We start from the raw sequence: 13,881 nt of genomic DNA, 5'->3' as shown, positions 1-13,881 counted from the left end.
TGACGGGCATTAAGGAGGGCACATGATGTGATGAGCACTGAGTGTTATACTGTGTTGGCAAGTTGAATTTAAATTAAAAAATAAATTAATCAAAAAAGTTAATCTGGAATAATTATCCTAAGTTTTTCTCCCACTTCCTTATCTTGTTATATACCAAAAAGAAATAGCAGCATCATGGGATTAAGTAGATATGTTGTGGTATACCATAAGAACTCACTATAGCTATTCCAGAGACATTGTATTTTGAGGATGTACAGCCCATTATTAGGAGTTTAGAAAAAAACCATCCTTATCTATTTGGTAAAAAAAAAAAAAAAAAAGGATGAAACCTCGAATATTATTTATCATCTAGAGTTCAGTATCATTAAACTGTCAAGTTACAATTAAGACTATAAAAGTATTCTCAAAAGTAGAAAACTGTAATATCACTAAACTTTGATCAGACAACAAAAACAGTTCAAAAGTTCAGTAGAGTTTGCGATAAGCACTATCTATACAAGCATTTAAGTGCTCCTTGCACAATGGAAAATATTATAATTTAAATCATTTTCTATGTAATGGTAAGCCAGAATCAAAAAGTTAAAAGGTGGAAAGAGAAAGGTCAGACTCTCTTACCCAGCTTTTAGCTTTCCTATCATCACAATCTAACCATCTAATAAATAGTGTGCCTTAGATTTCATGTATGCCTGAAAACAAAATGACCAGATTTTAATGACTTGTAATAACAATTTTTCTTTTGAAAGAAAAAATACATGTTTATGTCAAACCCCAACCTTTATTTATAGTTTCAAAATTATACAACAATTTCCTCAAACATAGCAACTTTTTTTTCTAGAGGAAAGCAGGAAAGGATGAGTTCCCCCAGAATTTGTTCTTTAATTTGTTTATTTATTTATCTTATCCCGTGAAATGACTACTAATTGTTTGTTTACTTCCTATTGATAAGCATATCCAGATCAATGAGAACACCACTCTTCGTCTAGTAGATGTATTATAAATATTCGCTCCAAAGGGTATGGAGAGATCTTCGGAGGGCTCTCAATTTAATGGATAGCTTTTATGTACAATACTGATATTATTTACTATATTTGATTAATATTTGTGGTGAGGAACTAGGATAGGAAAGCTGGGGTCAATGTAATGAACTAAGTGTATAAAAGGACCTAATATTTGCTGAATGACAGATACTTTCTTAAGACTTTCGTTACTTTTAATCCTGGCAAGATATTGCTATTATGCAGATGAAGCTTAAAGGTTAATTTATTACCCAAGGAAATGCATTTATTTTCCATTTGTTTTGGCTCGGAGAGATCAAATTATTTCCCAAGGAATCACAGGTGTTGTGTAGAGTAGGTACTAAATGCCACACAGGTTTCTTCCCAAAGCCCAAGATTTTCCCATTAAATCATATTGACCAAAGTTTTTCTTGTTTGTGGCTTATTTTCTTAAGCAATTAGAATGAGCTATCAATATCTGACATTATTGGATTTTATTAATTTGCAATGAGACTTTATTTTCCTCTACCTCATATACTTCTTGGATGAGTCTGAAATTTAGACAAGTAGTGATTATCCATGCTAACAAATTTAGAACCAGATCCTGAATGCCTTAATGAAATGAAATTTCGAATGACAGTGGTATTACAAATAATAACACTGTGCATTTATTTAGTACTTCTGAGTTATTCAAGAGCAATCACGCTCATTCTTTCTTAGTAACATTAATGGACAGATAGAAGAGATATTCTGATTTCCATTCTTATAAATGTGGGGCCTGATGTTAAGAGAGGACATTTGCCAAATTCATGCAGCCAACTCATGGCAGATCAGAGCTAGAAACTTTTTTTCTTGACCTTCATCTGATATTCTTCCCCACTTCCCTCTCTTTACCCTTTCTTCCCTTCTTTATGTGACCCCCACAAATCTACATCCTCTGACAGAGGTGATCATGTTTCCCTGTGCCTCATAGAAAAGTATTTAAGCACTATGAATCATACTCAGGGTGCCATATAACCTGCCCCCCCCCTCCAAAATAGCTTTGCAGTGTCATTTGTATTACTTCCTTCAGTTTTTCTTCCTTCTTATCTATAGACTTATACCACAAATGCCTTTAGCCAATCTAGTTCCCATTTTCTTCAAATCCTGTGTGGTGGAAAATCATTATCTTTGTTTTTCCTAAAGTCCTTCCTACCCTCCTCTGGTAATTGGTCTAAAATTTAGGCAGATGATGAAAACTGGGCCAGTAAGAGCTTTAAGGTAGATTTTTCAAGATGAAGTAAGGAGACAGAAGCTACTTTCTTCTCTGGTCATAAAGTGGTAACTGTGAGTTCAAGCCACTCTTGGCTGGGGTTGCAACCCCAGGGAGAAGGTGTTTTGGTGAAATGAAACTGATGCACAATTAAAAGCACAATGAGAAGTAAAAAGAGACCTGCTGTTGGTTTAAGTTTCCACTTTAGCATTAATCTCTAGATTCACCCTTTAAATTCCAAATTTGAGAAGTGACAAATTTGTATTTTCTTACCAAAATTAGTTTTGTATTTCTGACACTAGGAACTAGAGATTATGACTCATACAATTATGTTTCATGTTCATACTATGAGACCCAATTACAATGTGTCCTCTTCTGCGCTACCAACCATGGTTCCCCTTTTGGATGTCTGATCCTTCATCTATACCCAAAAGCTGTCTGCCACTGGTTTGAGCCTTATGATTTGCAGGCCTTATGATTTGCCTCATATGATCATTAGCCACATCTGCATCAGCCTTCTTCACCCATCTAAGAGCTCTATAAATCAGGGTCCATATCCTAATTGTTAATGCTATACTTAAGAATGCAATTTGAACAGAGTTAGCATTAAATAAATGTTTATGTACTTAAGTTTTCATTTAATTCTCTTGCCTTTTAATGTATAAAGACAATATATAATGCAATGTAGGCTATAGATAAAGTAATGAACATGATTATTTTGGTATTGATGGGGTGATTATCCTGCAAAAATTATGGGTATTGCATCCTCTTTTCTACTCCTTGATTTTTTTAATTAAAATAAGTTGTCTTTTCTTTACTGCAAGGTTCATGTTCTGAGAAGAATTGATTTCAACTAGCTATGAACTGCACAGGAGAGTGACAAATTAAAATGGCAAGACCATATTTACACTTCTTTAAAAAAAGATTTATTTACCTATTTGAGAGAGAGAGAGAGAGAACAAGCAGAAAGGGCATAGGGAGAGAGAACCTCAAGCAGATTCCTCACTCATCAGGGAGCCCAATATGGGGCTCCATCTCATGACCCTGAGATCATGACCTGAGCCAAAACCAAGAGTTGAACATTTAACTAACTGTACAACTCAGGGACCCCCATATATGTACTTCTTGATACAGAAGGTTGGTATGAGATTTTATAAAATATAATCCTTTTCCAGACAATTCAAGCATTGTAACACTAAAAACCATAGGCTGCACTGAATACAGATTTCTTATGCAGGGGCAGTGGGTTCTTATAGAACACTGTCCTCTCTAGGTTCTATAATTGGGACAAACTTAGTGGGGCAGCACTAGCTTACTTTAGATAGGGACGTTGTGATATACTTTAAGGGTATAGAAAGAATAGGTGAAGACCTGAAAAGGTATGTTTTTAGTTGAATCCATTCTTATCTGCATGTGAAAACTGAAACAATTAATTGAGGCAATCATCTAGAAAAGGAGGCCATACTTTTCCCTAAGTTATCTGGATTATCTCACAGAAGAATGGTGGAAGCAAGAATGATCACAATTAGCTGAAGTATCTCAATTTCTATTTTGTATTATGTGTGGACGTGATCTCCATTAATTTTTATAATTCAGACTATATGGTTATGTTGTAAGCTTGATGAAACAAAATCTAGTCAAATGTTTGTCCTTTAATGGCCAACAGAAAGAGTGATTCACGCCAACAAAAGGAATGATTTAAGACAATATCCATGGATAAGTTGGGTGGATTGTTTTTTCCTTTGGGAGCACATAAAATGTCTGTTTCTGGAATGAGGTGGTTTTATGTTTGAAAAGTATTGACTTTTGTCCTGTGGTACTTAATTAGTTTACACCCATTTGAAAAAAAAAATTCTCACCAATTTTTCAAAAAGAGGACTTTTTTCAGTCTATGTACTCGTTGTAGTTGGTAGGAGAATGAATGGTCGGAAAAGGGAGTTGATAGGCCTGGTTTGACATTCAGGATAGGAAATTTTTTTCAGGCAAGACAGGCCTCTAAGAACTATCTCTAGCAACCCAGGATAAAAGTAGCAGTGGCAACAACAGAAGTAGATTTGCGAACTGAGATACTCAGCACAAGTCTTAACCATGAAAAGGTAGTTAGCACATTTGGGGTGTTTTAAACTCTCACCCCCTGTAAACGTGTCAATTAGGTGCTTTCCATGCTTTCTAAAAAAGTTTTTAGGTAAAGTCCAGTTAGTTAACATTAGTTTCAGGTGTACAATACAGTGATTCAACCCTTCCATGCAACACCCGGTACTACTAAGGTATGCACATACACATATGTATACCCATACCATCTTAGAAAATGGTTTGGCCCCTGATTCAAATTTTCAATGAAATATTATAAATTACTAAGTGTCTTGAGCGTTTGGTTGTTTTTGATGGTTTTGTTTGTGGAGGTTTTTTTTTTTTCTATTGAGGAAAATTATTCTAAACACACTCAGCAGCAGAGAGTGGAGAAACTCTGAATAGTTATGCCCCTCTAATAGCTGGGCTATTATCCTGGTTTCAAAAGTTAACCTTGTCTGTCAGTCTAGACTTAAGTGAATAAAGAACATATATTCATGTCCTTTAAAGGCATTAATACAGTGACTTCAGCAATGACATCTTGGTTTCTAAGGGTATTTGATAAGAATCTCAAACAAACGCCCTATCTTGCCCACACATTCCCTCTCCCTCTTCCATCAGTGCCATGAATATGTTTTTAAAGATTAGGTCAACTTTGTTTGTGTTGTGTTTGTTTGTTTGTTTAACTGTTGTAAAAGTTCATGTTTTGGGAAATGGCTTAAGAGAAGACATTTCCTGTAGCAATTGCAACTTTAACAATAACAGATAAACTCTTTGTGGCAAATCTTCACTGGGCTAGAACTAAAATCTGGAAATAATCAGTAACCACTGAGCATCAGAAATTCTTTTAAAAAAATATTTAAACGCAGCTGGAGTCTGCTAGTAGTTGGGATAGGATTCAGGTACCTAATCCCTTGGGGTTAGTCACCATCCTCCTTCTTCCTTGTCTTGGATGTGGAACTAAAAAGCCCCAGGGTGTTGATGGTTGCAAAGAAACTATGGCATCTGACACCTGCTGGGAGCAATAAATAGAGAACTATTCCTGCCCTTGTTGGTTTGTTCCTATCCTGCTCACTACTGGAGTTGCAGTCTTTTCTTCCTCTGAGCTGGGTTTCAGGAGAGATGAGTTTTGTTTACCTATGTAAACAAATCTGATAAGTAAGAGAAGTAACTGCTATGCAGACAGTCATTTTGACACATGTGCTTGACCTAAAATATAGGCAGGTCTGGTTAAAAAGTAAACAGAATCACACCCTTTACTTCTAAGATTATGGTTGTAATTTTTTTCTGGAAGTAACAGGACTCTACTGCAGCCTTCTGCCATAGGCTTGATTCAGTTGGTCTGTTTACTGTAGGATGATGGGTTTCCAGTTAGCCAATTGAAATTAGCTATTCCTGAGGATTTGCACAGGCTGAGTTATTGAATACTTTGTGTTTGCCAGTCTTGTCCAGTTACAATGGGGATGCTCACAATTCTATTTAGAAGGAAACAGATGTCAGTGAAGAAAGAGATTAATACCTCTTTTATCCATGGTGCTTCATAAAACAATGAACACACAATAGCCCAGAAATTTCTGGAAAATAAAGGAATATCCGGGTATACAAATGTAGCATTGGCTCCCCTGCATTCAGCTCTGCAGAAATCCGGAGTGCTGCAGAAATGAAATTCATCAGGACACATGCTTTCGGTCAGCAAGTGGAGAGGAAAACCAGGCAGCTTCTAAGAAACTGTTTCTTAAATCCTCACACCCAAACACCTAACCTGTCCAAATTATTTGCTTGTAGAGGAATTACTCTCAACCCTCCCAATGCAAACTAGCCATTGGTTTCCTTGCTAAAATTCATACATTTCTCTATTTGGCAAGTAAACCAGAGCACAATATTTTGCATTCCGTCGAAATTTATTTTTTCCCCTCTAGAGAATGAATGAAAATGTGTTTCATGCCATATGCCTGATATTTTCTAGTTGTGCTTGTTCACATATTTTTGACTCTACAATATCTGGCACTGTGAGATGCAAATCCCAGGCATTCTTCACTCACAGTCTTGCTGAAAGTATAAAACAAAGAAAATGGGTAAAATCTGCTTAATTTTAATTACTAAGGAGGTCAATCATTTTAAGAGATGTTTTCCATTTGATTTACTTAGAGCAAGTGAATACTCTTTTATTTCTCAGAAAAACTCAATTATGATTAACCAGAATTTAAATTCAAGTGGTCCTTATTCTTTTAGAAAAGCAGAGAATCCTCTATCTCTGTCTCTCTTTTCTTGTTTTGGTTGTAAGTCTAACTTCCCCCCTAAAGGAGACATTCATGATGGTGGGCACTGAGAAATTCTACCAAGGAGGGGGGATAGAACATGGTTTCTCCTGTTGCAATCTTTTCAGAATAAATCTTTACCAATAGCTGCTCCCCCCCAACAGCCTTCCCCAAGTGAATGAATGACAGTAAGTGTTTAAGACAACCTATTTCTCCTCTAACTCTTCCATCTCTTTTGAAACACTTAGAGAGCCTGCTGCAACAAGAAAAATGTCTAGAAAAATATACTTCTGAATGTTAATACTGGTTACATCTAGATAGTAAGATACAGAAAATTTTTTGTCTTTTTTTGTGATCTCTAATGTTTTTACACCAAAAGTGGGTTATTTGTGTAAAAGAACTTCAAAATGAGGTTGCTTTTAGAATGTACTTTCTCTTTGAAAACATGGTTCCAGAAATCCATAACAACCTAATTCGCATACTTATTAATTCTTTCTATTAACATTTATTCAATGCCCATTAAATATCAGCCTATCCATTTGTCATCAAAGAACACAAAGGCACCTAACACAGTTCCTCCTTTCAAGGAGCTCATCACTTTAGCATTATTTTTGCAGTATTTGTCTTCATAGTGACCATAATTTTCGTCTTACATATTTCAGAGTTTTGTTTCTATATTTTTACAGTCAACTTTACTTCCACTTCTTTCATCCTTAATACAATTAACATTTCTCCTTGACCTGGAAATTGTTATCTCTTGATAAGACATCTAGGGTTTTCCTATAAACCTTTCAATGCCTTTGTCATAAACTAAGTAAAAAAAAAAAATACTGCAGTTTCTGTTCTTAGGCACAGTATTATTTATAAGAAGGTTTTGAGTCCTGTCAGTTAGGAATTGTTCCATGTCCATTTATAGAACTCCAAGTAAAAGACTGATTTTGTGAGCTTTTTAAGCTACCTGCTTCAACCAAGTGAATCAATGAGAAATAAGTAGTTACACCCAGAGGTTGAGGTTTAAATAGTGGCTCCTACAGAAGATGTTGTCAGAAAGGAGTCCTTTATGACTCAGTAATTGAAAAAAAAAAAAAGTTAATGTTGTTGAGAATATTCTACCTTTTCTTTACACCCCAACTATGCAATGTAGGGAAGTGTGAATGACATATCTTACACGAACTATGTTGTAGTATCTACTTATTCCCTGCTCATACCTATGCCAGTCAGCCTGCCACCTAACTGGGCATAACCTTGTTCCATTCCACATTTGTAACAGAGAACAACACTCTTGAAAGTACTGTAGGCTATTTCAGTGCTTGGTGTTTTAAAGATATTTTTAAAAGAGTTTTAAAATGTAATGCATTTTCCAATGATGTAATTCATTGTCATTTCAAATATACTACTATATAACTTCTTCCCAGACAACTTTTTAAGTTTTGTTTAGTGACATTGAATTTAGATTATTTATATTGAAAGATAAATCTTGTTCTGTCAAAATAATCAAGATCCTTAGAAAAGCTTGCAGACTCTACTGTGTTTTTGCCATTAAAATATATATCTCCTTCATAATTTAGCATGTTTAGAGAAGTTGCTTTGCATTCTCTCATAAACTAAACCAGAATGTTTTTCTGTGAAGTTATCTTCCATTCTCCTAATTGTAAAAACAGATACTAGTTTTATTTAACTTTCTTTTGATTTTCAGAGGTCTTATTCTATGGAATGTGTATTTTACTAAATATGTGCAGTCTTGGATTAAACAATGCATCATAGTATTTTTGAGAAAGCCTTAATATGTGGAGAGGTCATCTCAGCTTTATAACTAAATTTCTGTGTAATGAGGCATAAGTCTCAAACTCCATGGGTGTCAATTTCTTCATTTACTAAACACTAGCTTTATATTGGATCATCTCCTGGCCCCTTCATATATAGAATACTACAATTCTACATATATTTTCACTAGGGAAAAGCATATTGTTGGTCAAAATATGATTGCATCATAAATTATTGTTTCTTAAGAGATGGGATCCCAAGAAGGGCAAATAAACTCAATGACACTCTTTCCACTTAATCATCCATACTATCAACATATTGCTATTGAATTCTTACTGTGGGTTAAGCTATGCTAAGTAATGGGAATAGAAAGTTTAAAAAAGAAAACATTGCAATTCTCACTGGAATTTTGGCCCAGTAGAGTGGTTCTCTACTGAAAACAGTTGCCTGTGAAGGAATATTTGGTGATAGCGATAATTTTGATCATCACAACTTACACTTATCTAGTGGTAGAGGCCAGAAGTGCTGTTAATCATCCTACAATGCCCAGGAGAGCCTCTGCAACAGAGAATCATCTGATCCAGATTGTCAATACTGCCATGATTGGGCATACTTGCTCCTGGAGGAGACTGCTATGCATGTAAAGGCTCCCAGTGAGAACAGGGCTGTCTCTGCCAGCACTTTGTGCAGTTCTTCTAGGAGCTATCACACAAAAAGAAACGGAGAATATAAACTGATCTACAAATTCCATGTCAGAGTAATAATAAGGGTATCTGCAGACTCAAAACATGTATGAAGGCTTTTAAAAGTAGCTGAGATTAAACACAAGAGAAGCAAGAGGAGGGGAAGCGGAGAAACTCATGGTGTAGTGGCAATAAATATTATAAGACAAAATCACAGAGAAATATTTTACTTTCTCATGGGAAAGGAAGATACTCTGAAGTAGGGAAGCTATAGCCTTTGATTACAACACTGTTGCAAGGACTGAGAGAGCCGGGTTAGCAAAAGGAGGCTTCTTAGGCCCATTTTTTTTTTAAGTACTTAATAGGGCTTCAGAAAAAAATGACACACGCACACACAATAAAATTTCTGCTTAGATTTTGCCTTGGAAAAAAGAAAGCTCATTTGATAACAATGAAAAACAAAGGGCACACCCCAATGCAATGATATCATAAAGAAAAAAAGGTGTAAAAGTAAAGCAAAACATAGAAGCAAAGAATGTTCACCAAAAGGATGATTGGAGCTGTTAAAAATTATGCCCCAGAATTCTGTAATTTATTTAAAATGAATAAGTTCATGAAGGAAGACTGCCAAGTGGAAATATAAGGATCCAGGGAAGAGATAGAAAGACAACAGAGAGAGCTACTGGTAGACTCCTAGAAAGGAATTGAGAGAGAATGAAGAGCAAAGTCTCTGTCATGTTGATAAATGGAAAGGGAAATCCACTGTTAGCTGAGGTCCTCAAGGAAATAGTTACCAAAATGGAGTTAGAAATGCAAAAGATTAACTGGAGGGGACACTTGTGAAAGTTCAAGGGAAATGTGAGCAGGGAGGCCATGATGCAGGCTGGACACTTAGGAAGGAGAAAGGGGAGGAAATGGGATTGGGCAGGAAACATCTCAGACTGAAGCACCTCTGAAAGAAGGTTTTAGCCAGGCTTATGTGAGGTGCCAGCGAAGACTGATCATTAAATTAGTCTCTCCTGGGGCAGCCCAGGTGGCTCAGAGGTTTAGTGTCGCCTTTGGCTCAGGGCCTGATCCTGGAGACCCAGAATGGAGTCCCATGTCAGGCTCCCTGCATGGAGCCTGCTTCTCCCTCTGCCTGTGTCTCTGCCTCTCTCTCTCTCTCTCTCTCTCTGAATAAATAAATAAAATCTTTTTAAAAAATAAAAAATAAATTAGTCTCTCCTTGAGCAGAAGTGTTCAGGATGTGTTGGCCATTGGCAGAAGGCAGCATGGACCAAGCATGATGTAGGTATATCCGTCAGTAAATCCCACAGGAGGGGCAGCCAAGGCAGGCACCTAACTCCATTCCTTGCAGCAGATTCTCTCGTGGCCAGAGATCTGATCAGGGTTAAGTATCTTTGTTGCTGCCACACTAGTCCAATTGAAAACTTTTCAGATTGGCTCCCAAAGCAAATCCAATGTCTCCAAAGAAACACTTAAAAAGGGCAGCCCGGGTGGCCCAGCAGTTTGGCGCCTGCCTTCAGCCCAGGGTGTGATCCTGGAGACCCAGGATCGAGTCCCACGTCAGGCTCTCTGCATGTAGCCTGCTTCTCCCTCTGCCTGTGTCTGTGCCTCTCTCTCTGTGTGTCTCTCTCATGAATAAATAAAGAAAATCTTAAAAAAAAAAAAAAAAGATTTGTGGAGATCCCTGGGTGGCTCAGCAGTTTAGTGCCTGCCTTTGCCCAGGGCATGATCCTGAAGTCCTGGGATCGAGTCCCACATTAGGCTCCCTGCATAGAGTCTGCTTTCCCTCTGCCTGTGTCTCTGCCTCTCTCACTCTCTCTCTCTGTGTTTGTGTCTCTCATGAATAAATAAATAAAATCTTTAAAAGAAAGATTCAGAAAGGTTGAAAATAAGCTGACAAAGTCATATCAGGCAAATGCAACATGAAAGATGCAGAGCTCATAATCTTAATTTCAGAGAACATGAATTTTAGTAAAATGATATTACTATATGTAACATTATTATATTTTTCATGTCTATTATATATAACTTTCATTTTTACATCATTCAGTTGTATATCCCATTCTAAAAACTAAATAAAAAATGAAAACATAAAGTCATACAAGAAATGCTAAACAAGTGATGATGTCATATAAAAAGGACATAGGAGCCTGCGTAGAAGTGTTCCCAATGTCCAAAGCTGTAACGATTTGAGAAATAAGATAAATTATGATAGTACTAGATTACAGCCCAAAGGATAAAATAAATATATGTGATAAATAAGTAAATGGAGGAAAGGAGAGAAGTCTTCCCCCCAGATGGAATAACGTTAGCTAATAAATATGGAAGAAATGAGAGAAATAAAATAATGAAAATTAGAATTCACAGTAATAATTTCTGCTTGCAAGATCCATGGGTGGAACCTTAAGGATAGTCTCTATATAACTACAAAGAATCTCCCCCAATATTTAATGATTATTGTGGTGATTTTTAACATTTGTTTACAAATGTATGGATACTCCCACCTCCAACAGATAAAACTTCACTCCTTTCCACCTGAGTGTGGCCCTGACTTAGTGGTTCACTTCTAATGTAGAGTATGGGAGGGGAAAATGGTAACTTTACAATGAAAAAAGCTGGCAAACACTACTGTGTACAAGTAACCAAAGTTTTCCCCTGTGGTAAATCAGGTTGACAGCATGTTCCCTCTGATATCAGGCAATGAGAACTATAATTCATCTCTATGATGTTCTTTCAAAAAATCCACAATCTTAGTGTAATTATGAGAAAACATCAGGGAAATTCAAATTGAGTAAAATCCTAAATTATGCCTGGCCAGAAATCTTGAAAATCGACAAGGTCATGAAAAACAAAGAAAGACTGAGAAAATGTCGTAAATTATTAGAAACTAAAGAGGTATAGTTAAGCAAAGCATGGTATCACAGGTTGAATTCTGAAAAATAAAAAAAGGACATAAATGAAAAAAAAAACTGGTGAAATCTAAATAAAGCCTGTAATTTAGTTAATATAATAATAACAGTATTATACCAATATTAATTTCTTATTTTTCCTAAATGTACCATGGTTATGTAAGATGTCAACATTACAAGAAAGTAAGTGAAGGGTATATGGGAACCCTCTGTGCCATCTTTACAGGAACTCTGTTTCTCTAAAATTATTTTAAAATGTAAAGGTTATTAAAAAGGTCATACAGACTAATATAAAATCTTAATTAGTATAATTCAACAAAGGGGCTGTTGATATTATGATGAGAATCTGTATTACAGTGATTGGTTCCAATAAAGAAGGTCAGGCAAGACTGTTGAAAAGTGACACTTAAGCAGAGATCTGAGGAATGAGTCAGAGTTATTTAGGCAAAGAGCAGATGGAAGAGTATTCCTGGAAGAAAAAACAACATGTGCAAAGAAACTATGACAGAAGGGAAGAGAGCAAGCACCGGGGACTGTAAAGACACTGGAATTAAAAGGTGGAGAATACAGTCCAAGATAAAATGGAAGAGCTAAGTAGGGTCCAAAATCTTCAAGAATTTGTAGGGGAGTTCTATTTTTATTTGGAGAGCAATGTTGAGTCATTGAAATGTTCCAAGTATCACACAGTCAGATACACATTTCTTAAAGATCATTCTAGCTATTGTGTGGCACTGCATAGGGGCCCCGATTGAGATCTTATTGCCCAATCCTCATTAAGAGCCGGCACCATGGTAGAGGTGATAAAATGGAGAGCAGAGGAAAGATTTGAGAGACATTTAAGAAGACACATTGATCGGATTTGAGTGGTTTGGAAATGGGAGTTGAAGATAAGAGAAGAGTCAGGGCTAGCCACTAATGTTTAGCTTTTCCAAAGGTTGATTTGGTAGATTAGTTGCATTAACAGGCCCAATTCTTTTCTTTTTTCTGTATGAAAACTTTGCCATGTTTCTTTGTCATTTCTTTTAGGAAAAAAAAAATAGAGTCTCTATCCTAACATCTTGATTCTTAGGTAATATTTTGGCCACTGACAAGCTAACAGATATGATACATGTGTAAACTTGAAAAAAAAATATTGGGGCACTTGGGTGGCTCAGTGGTTGAGCGTCTGCCTTCCTCTCAGGTCATGATCCTGGGGTCCTAAGATCGAGTCCCGTATGGGGCTCCCTGCAGGGAGCCTGCTTCTCCCTCTATCTGTGTCTCTGCCTCTCTCTGTGTGTTTCTCAGACATAAATAAATAAAATGTTAAAAAAAAAAAAAACAACCTTGTAAGCTCCGGCTTCTTCCCTTATCTCTCTGCCATGGCCATAAGCATATGCCTAAGTTAGCCTGCTGGACTAGGGAGAATAGAGTCATTTCCCTTTTCCATATATTAGATAATATATATGGAAGACCAACAAGACCATCCTAGTTTATCTATCAGGCAACTAGCCAGTCATGTGAGCAGCCCAACCAAGATCAACCATGACCAGCTAAGACAATTTGCCAATCTGTCCCTAACCATAGATTCACGAATAAGGCTAGATGACATCAGTCAAGTCCAATTCATGTCAATTGAACCCTATAGAAATGTACTTTAAAAGGTATATTTTATAGCACTGAGACTGTGTGGGCTGTTTGCTACTCAGCCTTATTATGGCTACTATAGCTGATAACAGATGCCATGTTAGTGCCATTTACTGAGATCTACCGGGAACCATTGTTGGTTATGTAAACAAGACCTCTCTGGACGTCTCCTCACCATGTTATCTCTGGAAGGATACCTCTCTGTAGAAGCTGAAAATATCAACTACTAATTTTCCAGTCTTCCTTTATGCCTAGTCAGTGGGCAGTGAGACATTAAGAAATCTTTGCTATGGTCTTAAACAGAAGAATTTAGTAAAAAGG

The sequence above is a fragment of the Canis lupus genome, chromosome 36 (genome assembly GCF_011100685.1).
Source record: "Canis lupus familiaris isolate Mischka breed German Shepherd chromosome 36, alternate assembly UU_Cfam_GSD_1.0, whole genome shotgun sequence".
NCBI classification, from domain to species: domain Eukaryota; kingdom Metazoa; phylum Chordata; class Mammalia; order Carnivora; family Canidae; genus Canis; species Canis lupus.
Note: the sequence above shows the minus strand (reverse complement) of the source record.